At 42.3% G+C, this 22,102-nt stretch overlaps 1 protein-coding gene across 2 annotated transcripts in view; it reads left to right on the forward strand.

Annotated features, from left to right (window-relative positions):
* CMKLR2 (chemerin chemokine-like receptor 2) overlaps positions 1 to 22,102 on the forward strand; it is a 43,966-nt gene that overhangs the window by 19,983 nt on the left and 1,881 nt on the right. Inside the window, exon 3 of one of the 2 annotated variants that reach the window (XM_077770168.1) lies at positions 12,927 to 12,999. The gene's annotated coding sequence lies outside the window, so the exon portion shown is untranslated. The remainder of the gene's footprint in view (positions 1 to 12,926; positions 13,000 to 22,102) is intronic. The other variant, XM_077770169.1, reaches the window with a different exon arrangement.

Consider the following 22,102-nt stretch of genomic DNA (forward strand, 5'->3'; position numbering starts at 1 on the left):
GACCTGTCTGGTGGCTCTTTGGAAAAACTCACTTGCAAGACTATCTATATTTGAACTAAGTCCGCTCACCTACTGTGAAAAGCTTTTCCCCCATAAGCATTTGTCAAAAATAATAACAGGCAGTTACTTAGCTTTGCAGCTGCCAGAGTAATGGATACCAGCGGGGGGAAAGCATTAGACTAACGCCAAAAGCTTTAAAAGAACGACTGAGGACTGACACATACAGAGAGGCTTGAAAAAGCTCTGATATCTACCTGAGAATCCAGAAGGCCACATGGGAGTACAGGCTGTGTTCATGCCAGGGCTCTGTGCGTGACCAAGAAAGCCACAGAAAGGCCCTGAGCTGTCACCTCTGGCTGACCTTTAAGGTTCTGCAAGCAGAAAATAGAGGCCAAGGCAGAGCTGAACATGCAGACAGAGCCCCTCACCAAACACTGGGAGTCTATTGGTTTTAGGCATTTAAGGAAATTTCCAGGTCCTACATTACACCTTCTGAGCTTTGCATGGTGATAACAACAAAGGAAAGGTCACATTAGCCATGGGACAGCCTACAGCTTTGATGTCTCTTGGGATTCCTGTTCTCCCCCCCCCCCCGCCCCCCTCAGTTCAGGCCACTAAGAATTTTCCTTACTTTCTTGCCAGCTCAGCCATGCATTTAAAATGACGATTTGGGGGACACATGGGTGGCTCAGTCGGTTAAGTGTCCAACTCTTGATTTCAGCCCAGGTCATGATCTCACGGTTCCTGAGTTTGAGCTCCACGTTCTTTCTCTGTCTCTCTGTCTCTGTCTCCCTGTCTCTGTCTCTATCTGCCCCCTCTCCCACTTGCATGTGCATGCTCTCTCTCAAAATAAATAAATAAGCTTTAAATAAATAAATAAGAAAAAGATGATTTTTTATGTTTAGTCTAGAGGGGTTTAAAAAAATTTCTTTAATGTTTATTTATTTTTGAGAGAGAGAGAGAGAGAGAGAATGTGAGCAGGGGAGGGGCAGAGACAGAGAGGGGAGACACAGACTCCAAAGCATTGTCAGCACAGAGCCCAGTGTGGGGCTCAAACCCACAGACCCATGAACTGTGACATCACGACCTGGAACGAAGTTGGATGCTTAACAGACTGAGCCACCCAGTCTCCCCTGTTCAGTGGGGTGTTTTTAGAGGTTTTGTAGTGAAAAGTGCTTAAAAAATATCGGGAGTAGCTAGAGGACCATATTGCCAGAAACATAACTCCACCAAGCTTTTGAGCTACTAATAGCCTTCCTAAGAAGGTTCTACCTACACGGTCACTTCACACCTGAGTGTATAGATATTAAGGCACAAAAAGTTATGTAGGCCGTGATGACTGCATTGTTGGAGAATAGCATTGTCTTTTCCCGCTGTTCAGCCTCAGAGTCGGCTTGAACCACCCCCTTTTCTCTCCTTATCTTTGAGGGGCCCCACCAACTCAGACACCTTCCACCCCCCCAGTAGCTGACTCTCCCCCCTTCTCTTGTTGCTCGTCATTCGAACTGATTTCTTTCTAGAATGAGTTATCTTCCAGTTTAATTCTTTTAGGAAGTTGTTCTATCAATTTCCCTCTAGAGTGAGTTTTTGTCTTCCAGTTTTACTCTTTTAGGGGGTTGTTCTACATTTAGGTGAAGGCCTCAGGGATCCTGTTTTCAAAACTGACCCTTCTTCCCAAAATGAAGACATGAGGGTCTGTGGATGCTATCAAGGCAGAACAGTAAGTGTCCCTCTCCTCTCCAGAAGATATCTGGTACCTCTGAGAATCACCAGATTGAATTATCCCCAAATCCGTCATCTTTTGTCCTGATCAGGAATATTATGGCCATTATTTTATGATCCTATTATTAGAGGATCAAAACATCCAAACACAACCTAGGCTTTGATAATGATCCTCCTTTAGGCACCTGGTTAACACAAGGATTTATTCCCTTCTGCAACATTGATTTGGTGGTATGTGAAGGCTTTTTACTCTTTTATCTTTTAGGCTTTCTTCCTATTTTCCATCTTATTGTCTCTCTGTGCTACATTTTAGGTATCTGCTTCAGATATATCTTCTTTTTTCTTTTTAAGTTTATTTATTATTTATTTTTTCTACCCACTTCCCTCAGCATTTAGGTATTTATAAGTGTTCTACTTTATGTTTTTCTCATGTAGAAAGGAGTAGATTTAAATTGTCTCTGACATCTCATTTCACTTTAACAGACTACAATTCTGTGATCTTTAGCCATACTAACTTCACTATTTTTGTTTGTTTGTTTGTTTCTTCCTTCTTTCCTTCCTTCCTTCCTTCCTTTAGTGTTCATTCATTTATTTTGAGAGAGAGCGAATGGGAGAGGGGCAAAGAGCGAGAGAGAATCCCAAGCAGGCTCCACGCTGTCAGCACAGTCCCTGACACAAGGCTCGATCCTCATGAACCGTGAGACCATGACCTGAGCTGCAGTAGAGAGTCCTACGCTTAACTGACTGAGCCACCCAGGCGCCCCTCCCTCACCTTCTTTCAAAGAGATTAAAGAACAGAAATTGGTTTGTAAAGGGAGAACTCCCATTTCCCCACCTAATAATGGCAAGTTGAAAAAGATGAAAAGAGGGGCGCCTGGGTGGCTTAGTCGGTTAAGCGTCCGACTTTCGCTTAGGTCATGATCTCGCGGTTTGTGGGTTCGAGCCCCGCGTCGGGCTCTGTGCTGACTGCCAGCTCAGAGCCTGGAGCCTGTTTCAGAGTCTGTGACTCCCTCTCTCTCTGACCCTCCCCTGCTCACGCTGTCTCTCTCTCTCCTAGAAATAAATAAAAAATATTTTTTAAAAAAAAAAGAAAAAGATGAAAAGAAATAGACATGGCAGCTACATCTTTGGGAGTCAAAATGAGAAATAAGAAAACTGTTTCCCTTCACACTACATTACATGTGAAAGAAATTCTACACTGTCCTCTCCTTTTGTCCTTCATGCAACCCCAGCCCCCCAAGAGCACTGAGCGAAGGCAGCACGGGCATAGATGCATTGATTGGGAAACGAGGGCTAAGCCACAGAATCAGAGCTGTACATCCTGACCAATGGCCAGGAGAGCCAGCAAACTGTATCAAGTACAACATCAGAGTAAGCCAAACATAGAGCTTCAGGGCTGGCAGTTCTTTAGATGTCATCAAGCCCAGTCACACTTAATTCCTGGTTTCCTCCTGCAAAACCTTCAGTTTGTAATTGCCTCATTAAACATCTCCAACTATGGGAAATGTGCCATCTTCTGACTTAGTTCTGCACTAGTATGAAAGCTCCGTGGGTTCTGTTCACCACTAGTCACTACTATTTCTTCAGGGCCCAGAACACATAGCAGATGCTCAATAAATATTTTTGAAAATGTTTTCTGATAAGGGGCGCCTGGGTGGCTCAGTCGGTTAAGCGTCTGACTCTTGGCTTCAGCTTGGGTCATGACCTCCCAGTTGGTGAGATTGAGCCCTGTGTTCAGCTCTGCACTGGCAGCACGGAGCTTGTTTGGGCCCTCTCTGCCTCTCTCTCTCTAACTATTTTAAAAATACATTTTTTAAATAAATATTTTTAAATGAATAAATGCCAATTTTTAACCACTATAATCTTTAGCAAGTTCTGCCTTCTGTTGAGCTCAAATATCTTTTTCTCTCATGTCCCTGGTTTTGCTTTCTAGCCAGACGAAAGTTCCCTCATCTGCATACCAAACCTTGAACCACTTGAAAAAGTGATCCTACCCGGGAGTGCTTGGCTGGCTCAGTTGGAAGAGCATGCAACTCTTGATCTTGAGTTTGCGAGTTTGAGCCCCATGTTAGGTGCAGAGATGACTAAAAAACAATGAATTTAAAAAAGGGTTATCCTGTTTTTTCTTTTCCAGAATAAATAGCTTCCACCAATTCATTCAGTTTTCCTCACATGATATAGCTTTAAACTTTCCCTCCATCCTGTTCTCTCTTTTCTGGACATGCTCCAATTTACCATTGTTCCTCTTAAACTGTAATTCTCAGACAAAAATACAGCTACCCCAGGTGCAACCTGACCAGTTCAAGCAGAGTTGGACAAATACTCCCTCAATTCTTTTTAAACAGTTCAAGAGCAAATTCATCTTTTTTCCCTATTTTCTTTCTTTCTTTTTTTTTTTTTTTTTAAGTGGTCACATCCCTTTCTTTATTCACATTGAGCTCACGGTCAAGGAGAAGTCTTGTGTTGGTGCAGAAATGGAGCACGTCTAGATGTCAGAACCAGTTGCCACAGGATGCTAATCTCAGTGCCTTTGGTGAGTGGCACACCCTTGTGTGGAAGTGGAAGTGGGTGTGGTTGATTGGAACCCAGCCCACGTAGGCCACATTGACTCCCTTCTCCTGGATGATAAAAAGGGACTGAAAAGAGCGTTCAAGTGGTTCAGTTGGTTAAGCATCCGACTCTTGACTTCGGCTCAGGTCATTATTTCACGGTCTGTGAGTTCAAGCCCTGCATGGGGCTCTGCACTGACAGTGCAGAGCCTGCTTGGGATTCTGTCTCCCCCTCTATGCCTCTCCCCCGCTTGCTCTCTCTCTCTCTCTCTCAAATTAAACATGAAAAAACTTCTTAAGAAGTATCTTTTTTTTAAGAGGCACTGAAAAAGCCATTAGTCCATCTTCTGTATCTCTTTGATGTAGGCTTACCAAATCTATCTTAGGAAAAAAATGCAGGGCCTGTAACTGCTACCTAAGCACGTTACCAGCTAGAAAAGCCTGTCAGAGAAGATGGTTTGCTTTGTACAGTAAGTGGCATAAAGTTCAACGCAGGTGTTGCCTAACAAGTGAATTCTGAAGTGAGAGAAGACAGATAATTTCTAATGAACATTCTGGACACTGCCTTGCAGTTCCATTTTTCAGGTCAGTATGGTGGAATTTGGTTTTTTTAGAAGTGATAGAAAGGCCATTCTGAATATCTCTTTTCAGAACCTTCAAAACTTTATTATCTTAATGCAAACAAAACTAAAGTGTCTTCAACTCAAGCCATCTATGGTTACTGTTAGTAGGACTCTGTATGGTGGTTTTAAAGATGAACTTAGCAGTCAGAGAAACACAAATACCATGTGATTTGACTCGTATGTGGAATTTAAGAAACAAAACAGATGAACATAGGGGAAGGGAAGAAAAAATAAGGTAAAAACAGAGAGGAAGGCAAACCATAAGAGACTCTTAGATGCAGAGAACGGTCTGACAGTTGCTGGAGGGGAGTTGGGAAGGGGAAGGGCTAACTGAGTGATGGGCATTCAGGGATGAGTGCTTGATGTTATATGTAAGTGATGAATCAGTAAATTCTACTTCTGAAATCATAATTACACTATATGTTAACTAACTTGGATTAAATTTAAAAAAAAAAGATGAACTTAGAATTGGCATGTCTTTTCTGCTTTTATTTTTATTTTATTTTTATTTTTTAATGTTTTATTTATTTCTGAGAGAGACAGCATGAGCAGGGGAGGGTCAGAGAGAGAGGGAGACACAGAATCCGAAACAGGCTCCAGGCTCTGAGCTGGCTGTCAGCACAAGCCCCTCTTTTCTGCTTTTAATAATTTTTAATAATTAGACTTTAGGCTTAAAACAGTTTGTCTAACTTTGCCTTGTTAGAGAAAGTCTGTGATGAACAGAAAAGATACAAGAACCTGTTCTAAAAGTAGAATTTAATTTCTTTTTATTGTATCAAGTGGTTTGTTACTGAGTTCCTTTCAAGTTCCTTGCCAGGAGATTAACTGCTTGTGTTACATTTCAATGAAGATATATTATATTACTTGGATAGATGCTGATTTGAGTACCTAGTGAAGCCTTTGGCTTTTGAGTTACCCAAAGTACTGAGCAATTGGAACAGTAGACAGGAGTGCATCCATTCTTTCTCCTGAACCACCATACTTAATGGCCTTCACAAGATCCCATTTCTTTTCCTCAAGTACGACACCTCTGTTTCTGGGACAATGTGAGTCCTATCAAATATGAAAGAAAGATATTAAATAAATGCAAATTATTTTACTGTGTAGTTTTTGCGTCCAAGACCAGTTTACAAAATAATGTCGTTAAGAGGTCTTGGAGGTGGTTCTTTCCTCTCATTTCTACCACTATGGAGAGAAAGTACACAATGCCTATTGGGGCGCCTGGGTGGCTCAGTCGTTTGAGCGTCCGACTTCGGCTCAGGTCATGATCTCACGGTTCATGGATTCGAGCCCCGCGTCGGGCTCTGTGCTGACAGCCAGCTCAGAGCCTGGAGCCTCCTTCAGATTCTGTGTCTCCTTCTCTCTCTGACCCTCCCCTGCTCATGCTGTCTTTCCCTCTCTCTCTCAAAAAAATAAATAAAACATTAAAAAATTTAAAACATTAAAAAACATTTAAAAAGTTAAAAAGATGACTATTATTAAATGAGCCAAGAACAAAGGAAAGCTCTTAAAATACAGTCATCAGTTTTATCACTGAACTGGGACCTATCTGTTCCTTCCTTCCTCCCTTCTACCTTCCTTCTCTCCTTCCTTCTTCCTTCACTCTTTCCTTCCTTCCTTTTTTTTTTTTCTTAGTCAAAAAAAAAAAAAAAGGGGGAAATACAAATGCTTTCTCTCCTTTTTTTTTTTTAATGTTTTATTTATTTCTGACATAGAGAGAGAGTGTGTGTGTGTGAGCAGGGGAGGGTCAGAGAGAGAGGGAGACACAGAATCCGAAGCAGGCTCCAGGCTCTGAGCTAGCTGTCAGCACAGAGCCCGATACGGGGCTCAAACCCACAAACCATGAGATCATGACCTGAGCTGAAGTCGGATGCTTAGCCGACTGAGCCACCCAGGCGCCCCTCTCTCCTTACCTTCCAGTTATGCAAACTTAGGTAGGAAGAACTAGTTAGGAAGTGAAGAGTCTATTTCTCCTGAAACTCTCCAGCTGCTTTGGGTATGCTTGCATGTTTATAAGCATTTTTCACAGATGTTACATTTTATGAAATCTGACTCATTAGGGTGGTACTAGTATCTTTAGATGGAAAGAAATCCCTGAGGGCTGGATGATTACACAAGTCTGCTTCACTAAAGACCTGAAATATTTAAATAGAATATTTCCCAGAAAATAAAAAGAAGCAATAAGAATTTGCCATAATTAAAGAAATCAAAGAGCAATGATTTCAAATTTTTTTTTGTTCCCCCCCGGGAAGAATGAGGGAGGGACATATTCTTGTTTGGGGAGATTTGATTTTTATTTACAAAATGTTTTTAATTTGTGTGGACTTTTCATTTTGGACCTTGGTCTATAATTTTGTTTCAATGTACAAAAAAAAGCATTGATTAGAAGACACGTTTGGAATGCCCGCTCTGTGCAAAGCACCAGATTCGGTGCTACACGAAGGAGTAAAAGATCTAGAATGCATCATCCTGACATCTTTCAGCTTCTTGTAAAAGTTTAAAATTAAATGTCACGGGGGCACCTGGGTGGCTCAGTCAGCTGAGCATCTGACTCTTGGTTTCAGCTCAGGTCATGATCCCACCATTTATGGGTTCGAGCCCTGTGTCAGTCTCCACGCTGCCAGTGCAAAGCCTGCTGGAGATTCTCTCTCTCTCTCTCTCTCTCTTTCTCTCTCCCTTTCTCTCTGCCCCTTGAGCAATTTCTTTCTCTCAAAAAGGAATAAATAAACTTAAAAGAATTTTTTTTAAATAAAATTAAGTGCCACCTGTAATTCCCAAATGAGATTCCTGGGGTCCCGAATGGGAAGGTGACTCCTCCTAAGCCCTGCATGACACCCAGAACTAAGACTTGGACCCCCCTCTCCTTAGTTCTAGTGTTCTTTCAACACACTGGGCTACCTAGTACCTGTGGACTTAAGTAGCAGGGCTAGTGCCAGGATGAGTCAGCTGATGCAAAATTATAACAAGTACTAAAAACCGCATTAATTAAAATGAAGTGCAAAAAAATCTCCTGAAAAAAACCCAAAATTTTAAGTGAAGTCAGGATCTGGTCCTATACTTGTCTGACCTTGCCTCACTCGCCTCACCCTCACCTTGGCCCTGTGCTGTGCAATCTGAACTTTTGGGTAGACTGAGGGGGACAAACGATAAGGAGATATTCCCGGAACTGGGATAGTTGTAAGTTGCAAAGGAGTCGCTGAATGCATAGAGTGAGATGTCCAGATGTTCAGAGATAGATCACAAGCTATCCACAGTAGTGTATTGAGGTAAAATGGCTCTCATTTGTTTTAATAAGAAACAGACTGAAGGGCGCCTGGGTGGCTCAGCCAGTTGAGTGTCGGAATTCTGCTCAGGTCATGATCTCACAGCTCTGTGGTGACAGGTCAGAGCCTGGAGCCTGCTTCAGATCCTGTGTCTCCCTCTCTCTCTCTGCCCCTCCCCTGCTCGTGTTCTGTCTGTCTGTCTCAATAAATAAATAAACATTTTAAAAAACTAAAAAAAAAGTGGGGGGGAGGCACCTGGGTGGTTCAGTCGGTTAGGCATCCGACTTCGGCTCAAGTCATGATCTCATGGTTTGTGGGTTCGAGCCCCGCATCGGGCTCTGTGCTGACAGCTAGCTCAGAGCCTGGAGCCTGTTTTGGATTCTGTGTCTCCCTCTCTCTCTGACCCTCCTCTGTTCACACTCTCTGTCTCAGAAATAAAGAAAACATTAAAAAATAATAATAAAATTTTTTTTAATTAAAAAAAAGGAAACAGACTGAAGAACATGGAGGGAAAACTCAAGATGTGACAGTGGGTCACCCGTAGGGACTACTGCTTCCATAACGAACCTGGGTCCTTTCAAAGGCTCTGGACAGAATGCAGCCTCACAGTTGGGTTTGGTTGGAGGGCTTCTTTGACTAGAGTTAGAAACCGGGTTAAAAGTTTTCTTCTCCTGGGGCGCCTGGGTGGCTTAGTCGGTTAAGCATCCGACTTTCGCTTAGGTCATGATCTCGCGGTTCGTGGGTTCGAGCCCCGCGACGGGCTCTGTGCTGACTGCCAGCTCAGAGCCTGGAGCCTGTTTCAGCCTGTGACTCCCTCTCTCTCTGACCCTCCCCTGCTCACGCTGTCTCTCTCTCTCTCTCTCCTAGAAATAAATTAAAAAAAAAATTAAAAAAAAAAGTTTTCTTCTCCTTTTTTGATTTTCTTCTCCCTCATCCATGTCCTGTGCCTGAAGTATTAAGCTAGGACCTGGGTACCAAACATTTGAAAGGACCCTTGCCCTTGGGAAGCACCAAGAAATCCCAAGGATCCAGGAGGAAAGGAGAAACCCTTGGCAGATCCAGTCCTCGGGGTTCATACGTGGTCCAGTTCACCAGGAAGGACTTCACCTGCTATGGAGTGGTGAAAAATATGGCCCTGCCTGAATGTCCTCAGATATCCAGCTGCCGTGGGGCTACATGGGAATCGGTCTAGGCTCCTGGTCAGACAGCGTGGGTCTTCACTTTTCCACATTTTGCAGAGACTTTGACCACAGAGTTAGGACCAGACCCAGGAACAGAATAGCTTCTGGGTAAATGGGGGCCTGTGACGCGGGACTAATGTGCAGCTGTGTCAGCGGCTCAGAGTTACAACCTGTGCACAGAGGCTGGTGTACTGGGCTTGGAGGTGAGGGCGGCAGGTGGTGNAGAGAAGAGTACTTCATTTTTTGTTTCCTTCTTCTTTTTTTTTTCATTTAGCCACAGGTGAAGCTCTAGAAAAAGATTCTCATTACATCTATTGGCTGAGAAAGGGTTCTTGTGCTTGGGGTGCCTCAGGATTAAGGACATTCACAAATTTGGATAAGAATTCTAACCATGCCAGCTGAATGGTTATTCCATCTTCTGTAATTTTCTTCATCTCCAGTTTCCTAATTGGAAGATAGAGAATAAAGGCTCAAAACTAATCTCAAAAATAATTGTCATAGATTCTTGGCCTTAAAGAATGGTGTTAAAGACCCCTTCTTTGTGCGTGCATCAGTGCATTCTGGAGCATTCCCCAACCGGCAGCCATGCTGGTTCTGCCCACGCCCCCTTAGTGCCCATCCAATGCGACATATCTGTTTGCTCCATTTGTTGGTTGGTAAGTTTTTAACATCCTCTGTTTTGAACAGCTATAAATTCTTGCTTCTACTAAGCCAAGATTTTCCTGACTGTTATGCCAACATTTTTTTTTTTTTTTTGGTCCTAACTCCACCATGAGAAACACAGAGAATAAATGTCTTACTTTTTCTCATGGTCAAGTATCTGAAGAGAGTTATCAGGCTCCTTCAGTTTTCCCTTCTCACTGGTTTCTCTCAACCATTCCAGCCATCGAAAGATGTAACTTCAAGTGCCCTCTGTCTCCTAGGTCCTTCCTTTCACACTGCTTTCACTCTCCAGTGGTCTTCTCAAAATCTGTTTTGCTGACCTCAGCAAACTACACCTAATACAGATCGACTATGACAAAGTAGAGATTTGAGGTTGCCAGCTTTGCTGTTATTACCATGAAATAATTTTAAATGTTCATGACAAATGGCTCTAAACCATCAAAATAATGATTCTGGCACCCAACTGTTTGGTAATGATTGACTGGAAAGACTTTCGACTTAGGCTTTATCTTCCACGACTACATTTTATCCCACACTCCCTCCTACGTCCTCTCAGCAGTGGAGGGAAAGGCAAAGATATTGCCAGGCATAAAAAAAATACATATTGTAAGCCATAATTTTCCATGAATGGGAGGAAGTTCTAGAACTGTTGCCCTTCCCTCCACCCCACACATTTTTGCTGCTGTGTTGAAAAAAAAAAAAAACATTACTGTTGGAACCAAAACCAGTTTCCCTTCCACCTCCTGGACCAAGTTCACTTTCTACCTCTCTGAATGGAAAACAGTATTGTTTTGTGAAGTGGCTGCAACTTCAGTCTATTCTACAAGTCCCTTGATTTTTGCTCCTTCTGCAGAAGAATAGACTTCTCTCTCCTTAACGAAGGAAATAATTTGATAAAAATTAAAGTAAGAATCCAATGACTGCCCATTCAGTTTCTACCCTAAACCAAGTATTCCCCCTGTTCTGTAAATGTCATTGACAATATGTGATTGAGAAGCAAAACATCTTTAGTGCCAAGTAATGATGAAATAGAATAGAAAACAGGTATGGAAGCTGCACAGACTTCAACTGTGTCCCCAAACTTTTCTGAATGTAAACCATGGGTGGTATCTATTTATGAAAAGTTATGTGATCTGTTAGGTGCTCTGTTGTGACTGCTGCTTCTAAAATCCATTCTTCAGGAGACATAACACTGCCAGGAGCCATTAAAAAGGATGAAAGCTTTAGTGATGATCGTTCATATGAATGAAAATATCCAAATCATAGACTGGGAAAACTCAGATTTCCAGTAGGGGTCTAGTCATATGCTCTACAAAAATAAGGCTACACAAGTCCTGTGTCATCAAGGTTTTCAAATTCAGTACCCATATTCTTTCTGCTAAAAAATTACTTGAAAAATCCCTTTTCAAGGAAATACTGATTTGAGGAATTCTCCTTGCTATGACTAAGGCTTTGAAACATTGCATTATTGATGATGGTGATTCTCCCAGACTCTGAAAATAATTTGGAAAGAAGTGAGATAAAGACCTAGACTATGTCGGGGAACCTGGCTGGCTCAGTTGATAGAGCATGTAAGTCTTGATCATGACTCTTGATCTCAGGGTCATGAGTTTGAGCCCCATGTTGGGCATAGAGCTTACATTAAAAAAAAGAAAAGAAAAATGTAAAAGACCTAGACTATATCTTTATTTAAAGGTAAGTAAGTAGCTTTATAAGAGAGAGAAGTAAAAGGAATATAATGCTTCATGGTATTCTATTTTTTCACCACTCCTGGCCAGATTTGGGGATAATAATCAGAGCCCCCAACTCAAACACCTTCAGAAGACAGGCATCTAATAATGTGTGAACTGCGTAGAGATTCAATATTTTTAAAAAGAAGAAGCCCATAAAACAAAACAAGTGGTTATTTATTTACTTATATATTTTAAAAGTTTTATTTATTTTAGTAATCTCTGCACCCAACATGGAGCTCAAACTCATGACGCCGAGATCAAGAGTTGAATGCTCTTCTTTTTTTAAAATGTTTGTTTATTTTTGAGAGAGAGAGAGAGAGAGAGTGCAAACAAGGGAGGGGCAGAGAGAGGAGGGAACAGAGGATCCCAAGCAGGCTCTGCGCTGACAGTAGAGAGCCCAATGTGGGGCTCAAACTCATGAACGTTGTATCATGACCTGAGCCAAAGTCAGACACTCAACTGACTGAGCCATTCAGGTGGCCCAAGAGTCAAGTGCCCTTCTCACCGAGCCAGCCAGTTGTCCCCAAACCAAGTTTTTAAATCTCTATGTAACATCTTCTCACCCTGCTCATGAAGTCACACAAACACATCCACCTCCACTATGTGCTCTGTTTAGTCCTGAACTGGTAATAATCAATAGCTACAATTATTGAACATGCTTAATGTGCCAGGTACTAAGCCAAACCTCTTTTTCAGGATTTCCTTAAGTGATCATCACAGCAACCCTATGAGTTAGTGCTATTACTATGCCCATTTTCCAAATGAGGAAACTGAGGTTTTGAGGGAGTAGGTGATTTGTCTAAGATCCCACAGCCAGGAAGAGGTGGGACTGGGATCTGACAACAGGCATTCTGATTCCGGAGCCCACAGATCACTTTGTTGCTGGATATTTATTTATTTATTTATCAACTTCTTTTTCAAGAGAGAGCAACAGTAAGCAGGGCAGGGGCAGAGAGAGAGAATCTCAAGCAGGCACTATGCACAGAGCCCAACGTGGGACTCAGTCCCACGACTCTGGGATCCTGACCTGAGCTGAAATCAAGTAGGATGCTCAACCGACTGAGTCACCCAGGCACCCCTATTGCTGGATATTTAACTTATATCTGTGTGTTAATTAGCTGAAAGTCTTGCAAAGAAATTAAGCCTAAAAGTTTGTCCCCAACCCAAGGTTAATCATTGTGTTTTCTCCCAGCAGTCCACAGAGCCATACGGATTGTACAAATCTGGATATTAACTTCTGGGTGGAGCATTAAAACAACTGAAACGTAAGTAGGCATTGACTTTTCAAATATGTGCTTCGTCTTCTTCAACTCTCCAAGCGAAGCGTAGGGGCTGTACTTCTGGTCAGCCAGCAAGTGCCTTTTATGAAAAGACCTTGGTCCCAAAACAATGAAAGTAGGTATCATTTCATTTCCACTCAATTCATTTGTGTTTTTTTTCCCATCAAAGAACTCTCTCCCAACCCCACTGCCTTGAAAAGTGAATAAAACATTTGTATGCCTAAAATTTGTTAGCTTTTCTATCTGAGGTTGACTTTTATGCCAACTGAATAAAAAAGTTATTGTGAAGGTTTAGCTAAACTTCCTGAAAGCTTCTATTAATTTCCTAAGTGCATGTCTCTCAAAGATGTCTCCCTCATCTTTATTCTCACTCTGATGCCTAAGGCCCTTCCATCTTTGTCTTCAGTCATGGCAACATTCTTCCAAACTGCTGCCAGATGGTCTTTACAAAAACAAAGCTTTGGTGGTGTCACTCCCTGCTACAAACATTTTTATTTGTTCCCAACTGGCAATGGAATAAAATCCAAGTACTTAAGCATGACATTCAAAGGCCTTCATTACCAGAACACTCCCCTGGGGCAGTTTTGCTTCGCTATGAAGGTTTGCACTATTCCAGGCTTGGGATGGGAGAAACAATGTGACCGTCACTGCTCTACCGCCTCCCCACCAGCAGGATCAATCTCACACCCAACCTTTAATTTCCATTTAAACTTCCCTGGCTTCCCTTAAGTGAATCAGCAGGAATCTTTATAAAACTCTGCAGGACTTCAACATCTTCCAAGCAGAGATTGTTCATCCAAAGGGCAGCATAATTTTCTACTGGTGTCAAGCATCTTGAGTATAATCTGGGGTGTGGTATAGAGATTTGACAGCTAGTGGAAAATACTGAGCAATGCTCCCTTAACTCCCCCAGCTCCCTCCCTCACCCCCCTGCCAACACACATGCACACACACGCTTTTCAAAAAAAATCTCTCTTCCCTAAGAAGACAGCCCTTGAAAAACAAAGTTTTGCTGGATCACCGATCTGTGGTTTTCACCAGAGTTTCTCTGTCATGGCCATTGATTCTTTCCACTCATTACTGTCATTCATTCAGAAGTAAAATACATGTTCCCTCAAGTTTTTCAAAAGAGACACATTCAGCTCTTGAATTCTTTTTTACCAGGTTTTGGGGGAACTTCACATGGACAATCCACAGAGACAAAGATCAACAACATCATATCCTTCTCTCCGTTCAAAGTAGCTTAGAGGCTAAATTCTCATAAGATTCTGTTAGGTGTACATTTTTGCAACAGTCCATAAAAATCCATCTAATTCATCATTGTGGAACTCAATTAAAAAAAATTTTTTTAATGTTTTCTTTATTTCTAAGAGAGAGTAAGACAGTGTGAGCAGGGGAGGGTCAGAGAGAGAGGGAGGTACAGAATCCAAAGACAGGCTCCAGGGTCTGAGCTAGCGGTCAGCACAGAGCCCTATGCAGGGCTCGAACCTACGAACGGTAAGATCATGACCTGAGCCGAATTCGGACGCTTAACTGACTGAGCCACCCAGGCGCCCCATTGTGGAGCTCAATTAAACCCCCTTGCATTCACCACATGTTCTGCCAGAAGGAATCTTTGCATTTTGTCAAGGTAGATAAACAAAATGTTTCCTTCCATAGCCAAGCCACATTTAAAAGTTTAAAAGTTTAAAGCCACATTTAAAAGTTTAATGATACACATTTCTACCAGATGTATTTCCCCAAAATCATCTGGGCTTTACAGACTATTTATCACCATGCTTTCTGCCAGGATTCTTGCAGTGAAATCTACTTATTCAGAAAACAGTTCAGGGTTTACTATCTATTAAATCTGAATAGATCATAGACCAGTTTATTTAAAAAAAAAAAAAAAAAGATAGTTCTCTGCTCCAGGACTAGACATTTGCTACTTGAGTCCCTGGGTAAATGTAACCCAGGAATGTGATTACTTGGGTCCTCACAGAAGCTGAATCCCTGCGGTAAACATCCCTCTTCATATTGTTTGGAAACCAAACCGCAGACTTCAGGGGTAGTCCTCTGACCTTTGCTCCCCACCGAGCATTTATCACACATTTCTAACAGACTTGATGGACCTGTATATATGCACACCCACAGTGCAGCCTGGTACTTAGTTAAGTGGCTACTCAAATGCTTTTATGGTCATGTATATCTGTTAGTCTTTATCTTAGGCAGAGTTATTTATTTGCCTTTCAGCAGCACATATGGGGTTTAAGACAAATACAGTAGCTATTTCCTCTTTTCAGGCAAGTCTGAACGTCTCATCCTGACATGGTTATTGTGCTCTTAGAAGCATTTCCAAATTGAGAAAGCTATATGAGGTCTCAGTGGAAAGTCACTGCCAGCCAAGACGGTTTGACTTTGCCTATTTAATAAATGACAGGGTTTCCTTTAAGCCTGGGTTTGAAGACTTAATTCGCTTGCTATTCATCTCCATTTCTGGTCACTGCCCAGCAAGGCTCATTTCTATTGCCCAGATGTTTCTCCAGTTTCACCACTGAGTCTGATGGCCAGCCTTCCATCACTTCTCAAAAAGCATATGGCTATGTGTATGTATGCACGTGAGTGTATGTACACGTGGTTAGACTGAGGACACATCTTTTCATGCTTTCTTTTTGTGTCTTTTTTTGCTCTCTCTCTTATCCCACCGAGTATAAACAGACAAGTCTAACACAGCATGATTGATGAGACAGCAGAATACCAATTCTTAAAAATTTAAAAAGTCATCTCTATAGGTCCTTAAATTTAAGTTGGCAGAAGTGCACAAAGTAGCGAGGTTTCTTTGCAGACTAATAATTACTTTGAGGTTGCAGGTATTATTTTGAGATCACGTTATCCATACTTTATGTATGTATTCTGTCTCATATGCGTACAGTTTTGTTTTGCAGTGATTTCATTTCTTTCTAGGTACAGGGTACAATGTTAAGCAAATATTACTAATTTGAGTGCTGACGGTATTCTCGAAGGTATCATAAATGAGGGATTTGGAAGCCGTGGTGACTGTGGCAGATCAGAAAGTACATTCCTTGTATAAAGAGTGATGGAAATGCTGCCTTGGGTAAGAGAGATCTCACCTACAAAGGCAGCCTCTGTCTTCCTGCTGTCCCTAGAGGAAGGACCCCACTTTCTCTCTGCCAGTAAGTCTCCAGGAGCCATGACCACTGTTAGGAGTAGCTCCTTCCTTGAGGGTTTCTTACAGCCTCTTTCCACGGGAGGTGGGCACGGCGGGTCTCCATATAGTGCTTCACGGCAAGATCTAGAGGAGCTAAGTTAGTTAGGATACAGGCCCTGCTGCTTTAATAGAAGCCCAAAAGAATAGCAGGGCACATATTTTCTCACTTAGTAATGCAGAAAAAGGAAGTCTGGAGAGGTAGGGCTGCTCCGCTCCCTCAGATGAGGTCATCCGAGGGCCAAGCTTCTTCTAGCTTATGAAAAAAACATGTTTTCCTCATCCACATGGTAGAAGATAGCTGCTCATTGGGTCCATAGCCTAGCCAATGAGAGGAGGAACAAAGGGTAGCAAAGGGCCTTAGACTCGGGTACGGAGGGCCCCTTAAAGTCTGGGGGTCATTTTTGACTCTTCTCCTTCACAACTGATCCGCCAAGGAACCTACTGATTCTGCCTTCAAAATATAAACAGAATTCAGTCCTGGGGCACCTGGTGGCTCAGGTGGTTAAGCCTCCAACCCTTGGCTTTGGCTCAGGTCACGCTCTCATGGTTTGTGAATTCGAGTCCTGCAGTGGGCTCTGCACTGACGGTGTGGAGACTGCTTGGGACTCGGTCTCTCCTTCTCTCTGCCCCTCCCCGACCTCTTTCTCAATCGCAAAAGAAATAAACTTAAGAAAAAAGGGAATTCAGTCCTTTCTCATCACTTCTACTACCACCCTTATCCAAGCCACCCTCCTCTCTGACCAGGCTTGTTGCAATAATCTTCGAATTGGTCTTGCTACGTCTAGATTTGCTTTGCCTCACTGCCACTGTCACCGCCACCACCACACACAACAGTCTGTTCCCAACACAGCAGAAGGAGGGATCGTTTCGTAATAGAAACAGATTACATTTCACCTCTGCTCAAAATCCATCATGGCTTCCCACTTCCCTGTGAGTACAAGCCAGCGTCCCTCAGGGGCCTACAACCGCCCACATGATCTGACCTCCCACACACCCTTCTTGCTTCATTTCTTCCACTCTTCCCCTTGCTCGCATCGCTCACTGTCTTCTAGCTACACCGGCCTCTTTACTGTTTCTGGACTATGTTAGATGCACTCTGCCATAGGCCTTTGCATTGGCTGTTTCCTCTGCCCGAACACGCTTGCCTACAAGGTCCACATAACGAACTCCCTTACCCCATGTCCCCCCGTCTTTTGTGGTTGCCATCTTCTCAATGAGTCCTTCTCTGTTCATCCCACTGAAAGTTAAAACCACCTTGCCTTTTCCCTTTATTCTGTTCTTTTCCTCCAGTTTTTTCTACAGCCCTTACCATCTTTTAAATAGCATGTAATTTGCTTTTTATTGTCTATCTTTTTCTGCTAGAATCTAAAAACTAAGAGGGAAGAAATAATTGTCTCATGTAGTGAGGAAGCGCAATTAACTGGAATAGTCCCAGAGAAATGGAGACACTTATTAAATATGTTCTGAATGATCTTGCGGTTTGTGAGTTCAAGCTCCACATTGGGCTCTGTGCTGACAGCTCAGAGCCTGGAGCCTGCTTCAGATTCTGTGTCTCCCTCTCTCTCTGCCCCTCCTGTACTCATGCTCTGTGTCTCTCTCTATCTTTCTCTCAAAAATAAACGTTAAAGATTTTTTTAAAAATACATACTGAATGAACGAGTGATTACAATTCAGAAATGGTGCTTGTCAACTCTAGGTTCATGGTATGGGTTGAATTGTGCTCCCTCCCCCCAAAAAGATGTTGAAATCTCAACCCCCATTATCTCACAATGTGATCTTATTTGGAATTAAGGTTTTTTTGTTTTTTGGGTTTTTTTTAAATCTTTGTCAGCAGTCCTTTGTTTATTTTTCTTAAATAGTTTATTGTCAAGTTGGTTTCCATATAACACCCATTGCTCATCCCCACAAGTGCCCTCCATGCCCATCACCCCCCTTCCCCACCCCCCCCACACCCATCAGNTATTGTTAATTTTTTGAGGAACCTCCACACTGTTTTCCAGAGGGGCTGCACCAGTTTTTTACAGAGGTCATCAAGTTAAAATGAGGCCATTAGGGTAGGTTGTAATCCAGGATGGCCAGTGTCCTTATAAAAGGGGGAAATTTGGACACAGAGACTGCAGACACTCACATAGGAGAATGCCATGTGGTGATGAAGGCAGATATTAGGGTGTCATGTGAACAAGACAAGAAAAGCCAAAGCTTGCCAGCACACCACCAGTAGCTAGGGAAGAAGCATGGGACAGATCCTCCCTCAGAAGGAAACCCCTCTGCCTGCCCCTCACTTCAGACTTCCAGCTTCCAAACTGTGAGACAATAAATTTGTTTTAAAATTTTAAGATTTTTTAAAATGTTTATTCATCTTTTAAAAATGTTTTTTTATTTATTTCTGACAAAGAGAGAGAGACAGTGTGAGCAGGGGAAGGTCAGAGAGAGAGGGAGACACAGAATCTAAAGCAGGCTCCAGGCTCTGAGCTAGCTGTCAGTACAGAACCTGACATGGCGCTCGAACCCACGAACCGTGAGATCATGACCTGAGCTGAAGTCGGACGCTTAACCCACTGAGCCACCTGGGCACCCCTATTCTTTTTGAGAGGCAGAGAGAGAGAGCATGAGAGGGGCAGAGAGAGAGGGAGAAGGAGAATCCCAAGGAGGCTCAGCCCTGTCGGTGCAGAGCCCACTGTGGGGCTCAATCTCACAAACTGTGAGATCATGGCCTGAGCCAAAATCCAGAGTTGGCTGCTTTGCTGAGCTACCCAGAGGTCCCTAAAATTTTACGATTTTAAGTTTATGTCATGTCAGCCCTGTGAAACTAATATGGTCGCTAGATAGGTGGGTAGGTGTGAAATTTGGAAACTTAATTCGATCTGGAGGTGCCTATAAACTAAAGCAACATATCAGCAAGGTATAAAAATTCTACGAGAATATGTCTGTAAGGGTTAGCTGTCTGCCTAAGGACTCAGCGGGGAGTTGCTGAATTCTGCCTTCCTTCCCTCTTTCTGCCATCCTACCCATACCCCTCACTATCATCAGCACGCAGAAATACCGGCTCTAAATCGTAGGGGAATTCCTAGGTTATATATATTTCCTGTGAAGTTTTTGGCTGGGCAACATTCAGCAACTCTTGAAGATCTTTCTCCAAGCTCGAACTACCTGGATGTTGTGTGTAATCAACTCATCTGCTTTCTGGAAGATTGGGAAACTCTCTGATACAGAGTTTTCTGTTTGAAGGGATTCTGAAACGGCCGGCCTAAGTCACTCATTTGCAAGGTGCTGCCCCCCCTCCACCAAGAGAACTGGGAAAAGAGGTGGGTGGTGTAGTTCAGCAGGTCCTGTGATCATTCTGGCTCAGCAAGGTCAGTTATGGCATTGGAAGGAAAGGCTTCTGACCTTTGGTGAGGATAGTTGTTGCAGTGCAATTAGCTATTCCTTTGGCTTTCTGTGTTTGGAGAATGAGGTTCCTTCTACTTCCTGCTTAGGACTTTGTAAGGAGATTTAGACTGCCATATGGGTGGACCATTTGGCTTCAGAATTCCTAACAGCCTAAAAGGTCATAGGCACCAGGAAGGAAAAGGTGTCCCAGTATATAGGCAGAAAACCAAGACAGCAAGTTAGACATTAGGCTAGAAAAGACTTGACACTGAGGAGGCCCAGGCACCAGAAGCAGTGGGCAGAATAAGATCCCAGACCTGCAAGAAAAAGGCAACAAGAAAGAAGCCAATTCTTGCTCACTGAATAGGGATACATGAAGGAAAAGACTTGGTGTCAAGAAAAAAGCCAAGATCCTGGGCATACTCAAGGTCAGAGAGAGTCTGGCAATGACAGTGACTCAGGGGTGAACTCACGAACTCTTCTGTTGCATTTGGTTCTGAACAGAATTTGTAGCAGAGCCAGTCATTTATTCCGCCCATGTTAGGCATCTGTGATATGTTAAGACTTGTACCAGGCACCATGGGGTTCAGGGATGAAAGGCATTGTTGTCAAGGAATTGAGAGTTTGGTAGGGCAGAAATTAATCATAAACCAATGATGATATAGTATATTAAGTACAATAAGAGTACAGTGTCACATAGTGTTGTAGTAGCTAAGAGCTCAGGTCTTGGCTTCAACAGATCTGAATTTAGATCTTGACTCTCCGGTTATAGGTTGTGTGCCTGAGCGACTCACTACGCTTCTTCAAACTTCAGTATCCTTTCTTGTGAATGGGAATCATAATAGTACCACTCACCTACTTTATAAGATGCTTGTGAGAATCAGATTATATCATACATGCCTGGCCCCCAGACAATTCCCAATAATATTGACTATTATTTATACTAATAGTTACTATTATTACAATTATCTGGCGGAAGGTAATATCAAGAAATGTTTCTAGGAAAAAGTGGCATTGGAGCTGAATATTGAAAAATAAAGCAGGGTAGCTGGGTCTGGGAGGATGCAAATCAATTGCTTTTATTTTTTAATTATGCCCTGCCAGATTCCTCAGACAATTTTAGGTGGGATAATGAATTCAAAGTTAGCAGAAGCAAGTGTAAGATGTCTCTGAGCAACACGAGATATTTTGACCTCTTCATTCTAACCCTATTGTAATCCCAGATCTTACATATTTGCCCCATTAATGATTATAGCTCCATGAAATAAATGCAACTGTTCATCTTTTTTCTACTCAACTTTGAATATAACAGACAGAAATAACAAGAAATAAAATTGAGATCATTAAAATCGCATCCAGCACACTTTATTCTGAATGAAAAGATGGACTTTATAGTCTTCTTAACCCTTTGGGGGGGAGGGAGGAAGGTCACGAAAGAAAACTTAAGTTCGGGTGAAATTATAATAGATAAATTTTTGTGTGGAGAAAAAGAAACAAAATAAAATGATCAATAAATCAAAATTTTTCAGGGCTCCTGGGTGGCTCAGTTTGTTGAGCATCTGACTCTTGATCTTGGCTCAGATCATGATCTCATGGTTTGTGAATTTGAGCCCCACGTCGGACTCTGTGCTGACAGCGCAGAGCCTATTTGGGATTCTCTTTCTCTCTCCCTCTGTCTCTCTGCCCTCTTCATCCCTGAAAATACATGAATAAACATTTTTTTTAAATTTTTTTTAATGTTTTATTTATTTCTAGGAGAGTGAGAGAGAGACAGCATGAGGGGAGCGTCAGAGAGAGAGGGAGTCACAGATTGAAACAGGCTCCAGGCTCTGAGCCGGCAGTCAGCACAGAGCCCGACGCGGGGCTCGAACCCACGAACCGCGAGATCATGACCTAAGCGAAAGTTGGACACTTAACCGACTAAGCCACCCAGGCGCCCCAATAAATAAACATTTTAAAAAATCATATTTTGGTTGTAAATGTAAAAGATAATTAATTCAAATTAATTCAAAGGAATTTTAACGAAATAAAAATTTAAATAAAGGTTAGTTGCACTCTATAGGAAATTGATATAGAAATTAAATGGTCATAGTCAGGTCTACTCCGAAAGATACTTTTTGATTGAAAAGCCTTCCATAATGATATAATTCTTATAAGCATGTTTGCATTCATAAACATAGAATCAAAACATCCATGGATGCAAAATAGGGTGTCAAAATCTCCAGCACTTGTCTGTGACATCCCGGTGGGTGGATTGATGAAGCAGTTGGAACTCTGCCTATAGCTTGGGAAGTCAGGGTGCAACTAAGGGAATTGAAGTCATCACCACATAAGTATTCATCTGTTTTCTTTCGTATCTTCCATAAAATAATCATGCAGTGTAAGAACTTAATATATGTCTATTGAATGTTAGAGTCAGGACCTAAGTCTTACGAATAAAGAAATTAAACCTGCATCATTTTAATTTGGCACTTACTGAATACTTTACAAAAATGAGTTCTCACAGTTTTG

The sequence above is a fragment of the Crocuta crocuta genome, unplaced genomic scaffold (genome assembly GCF_008692635.1).
Source record: "Crocuta crocuta isolate KB4526 unplaced genomic scaffold, BGI_CrCroc_1.0 scaffold478, whole genome shotgun sequence".
Lineage (NCBI taxonomy): Eukaryota > Metazoa > Chordata > Mammalia > Carnivora > Hyaenidae > Crocuta > Crocuta crocuta.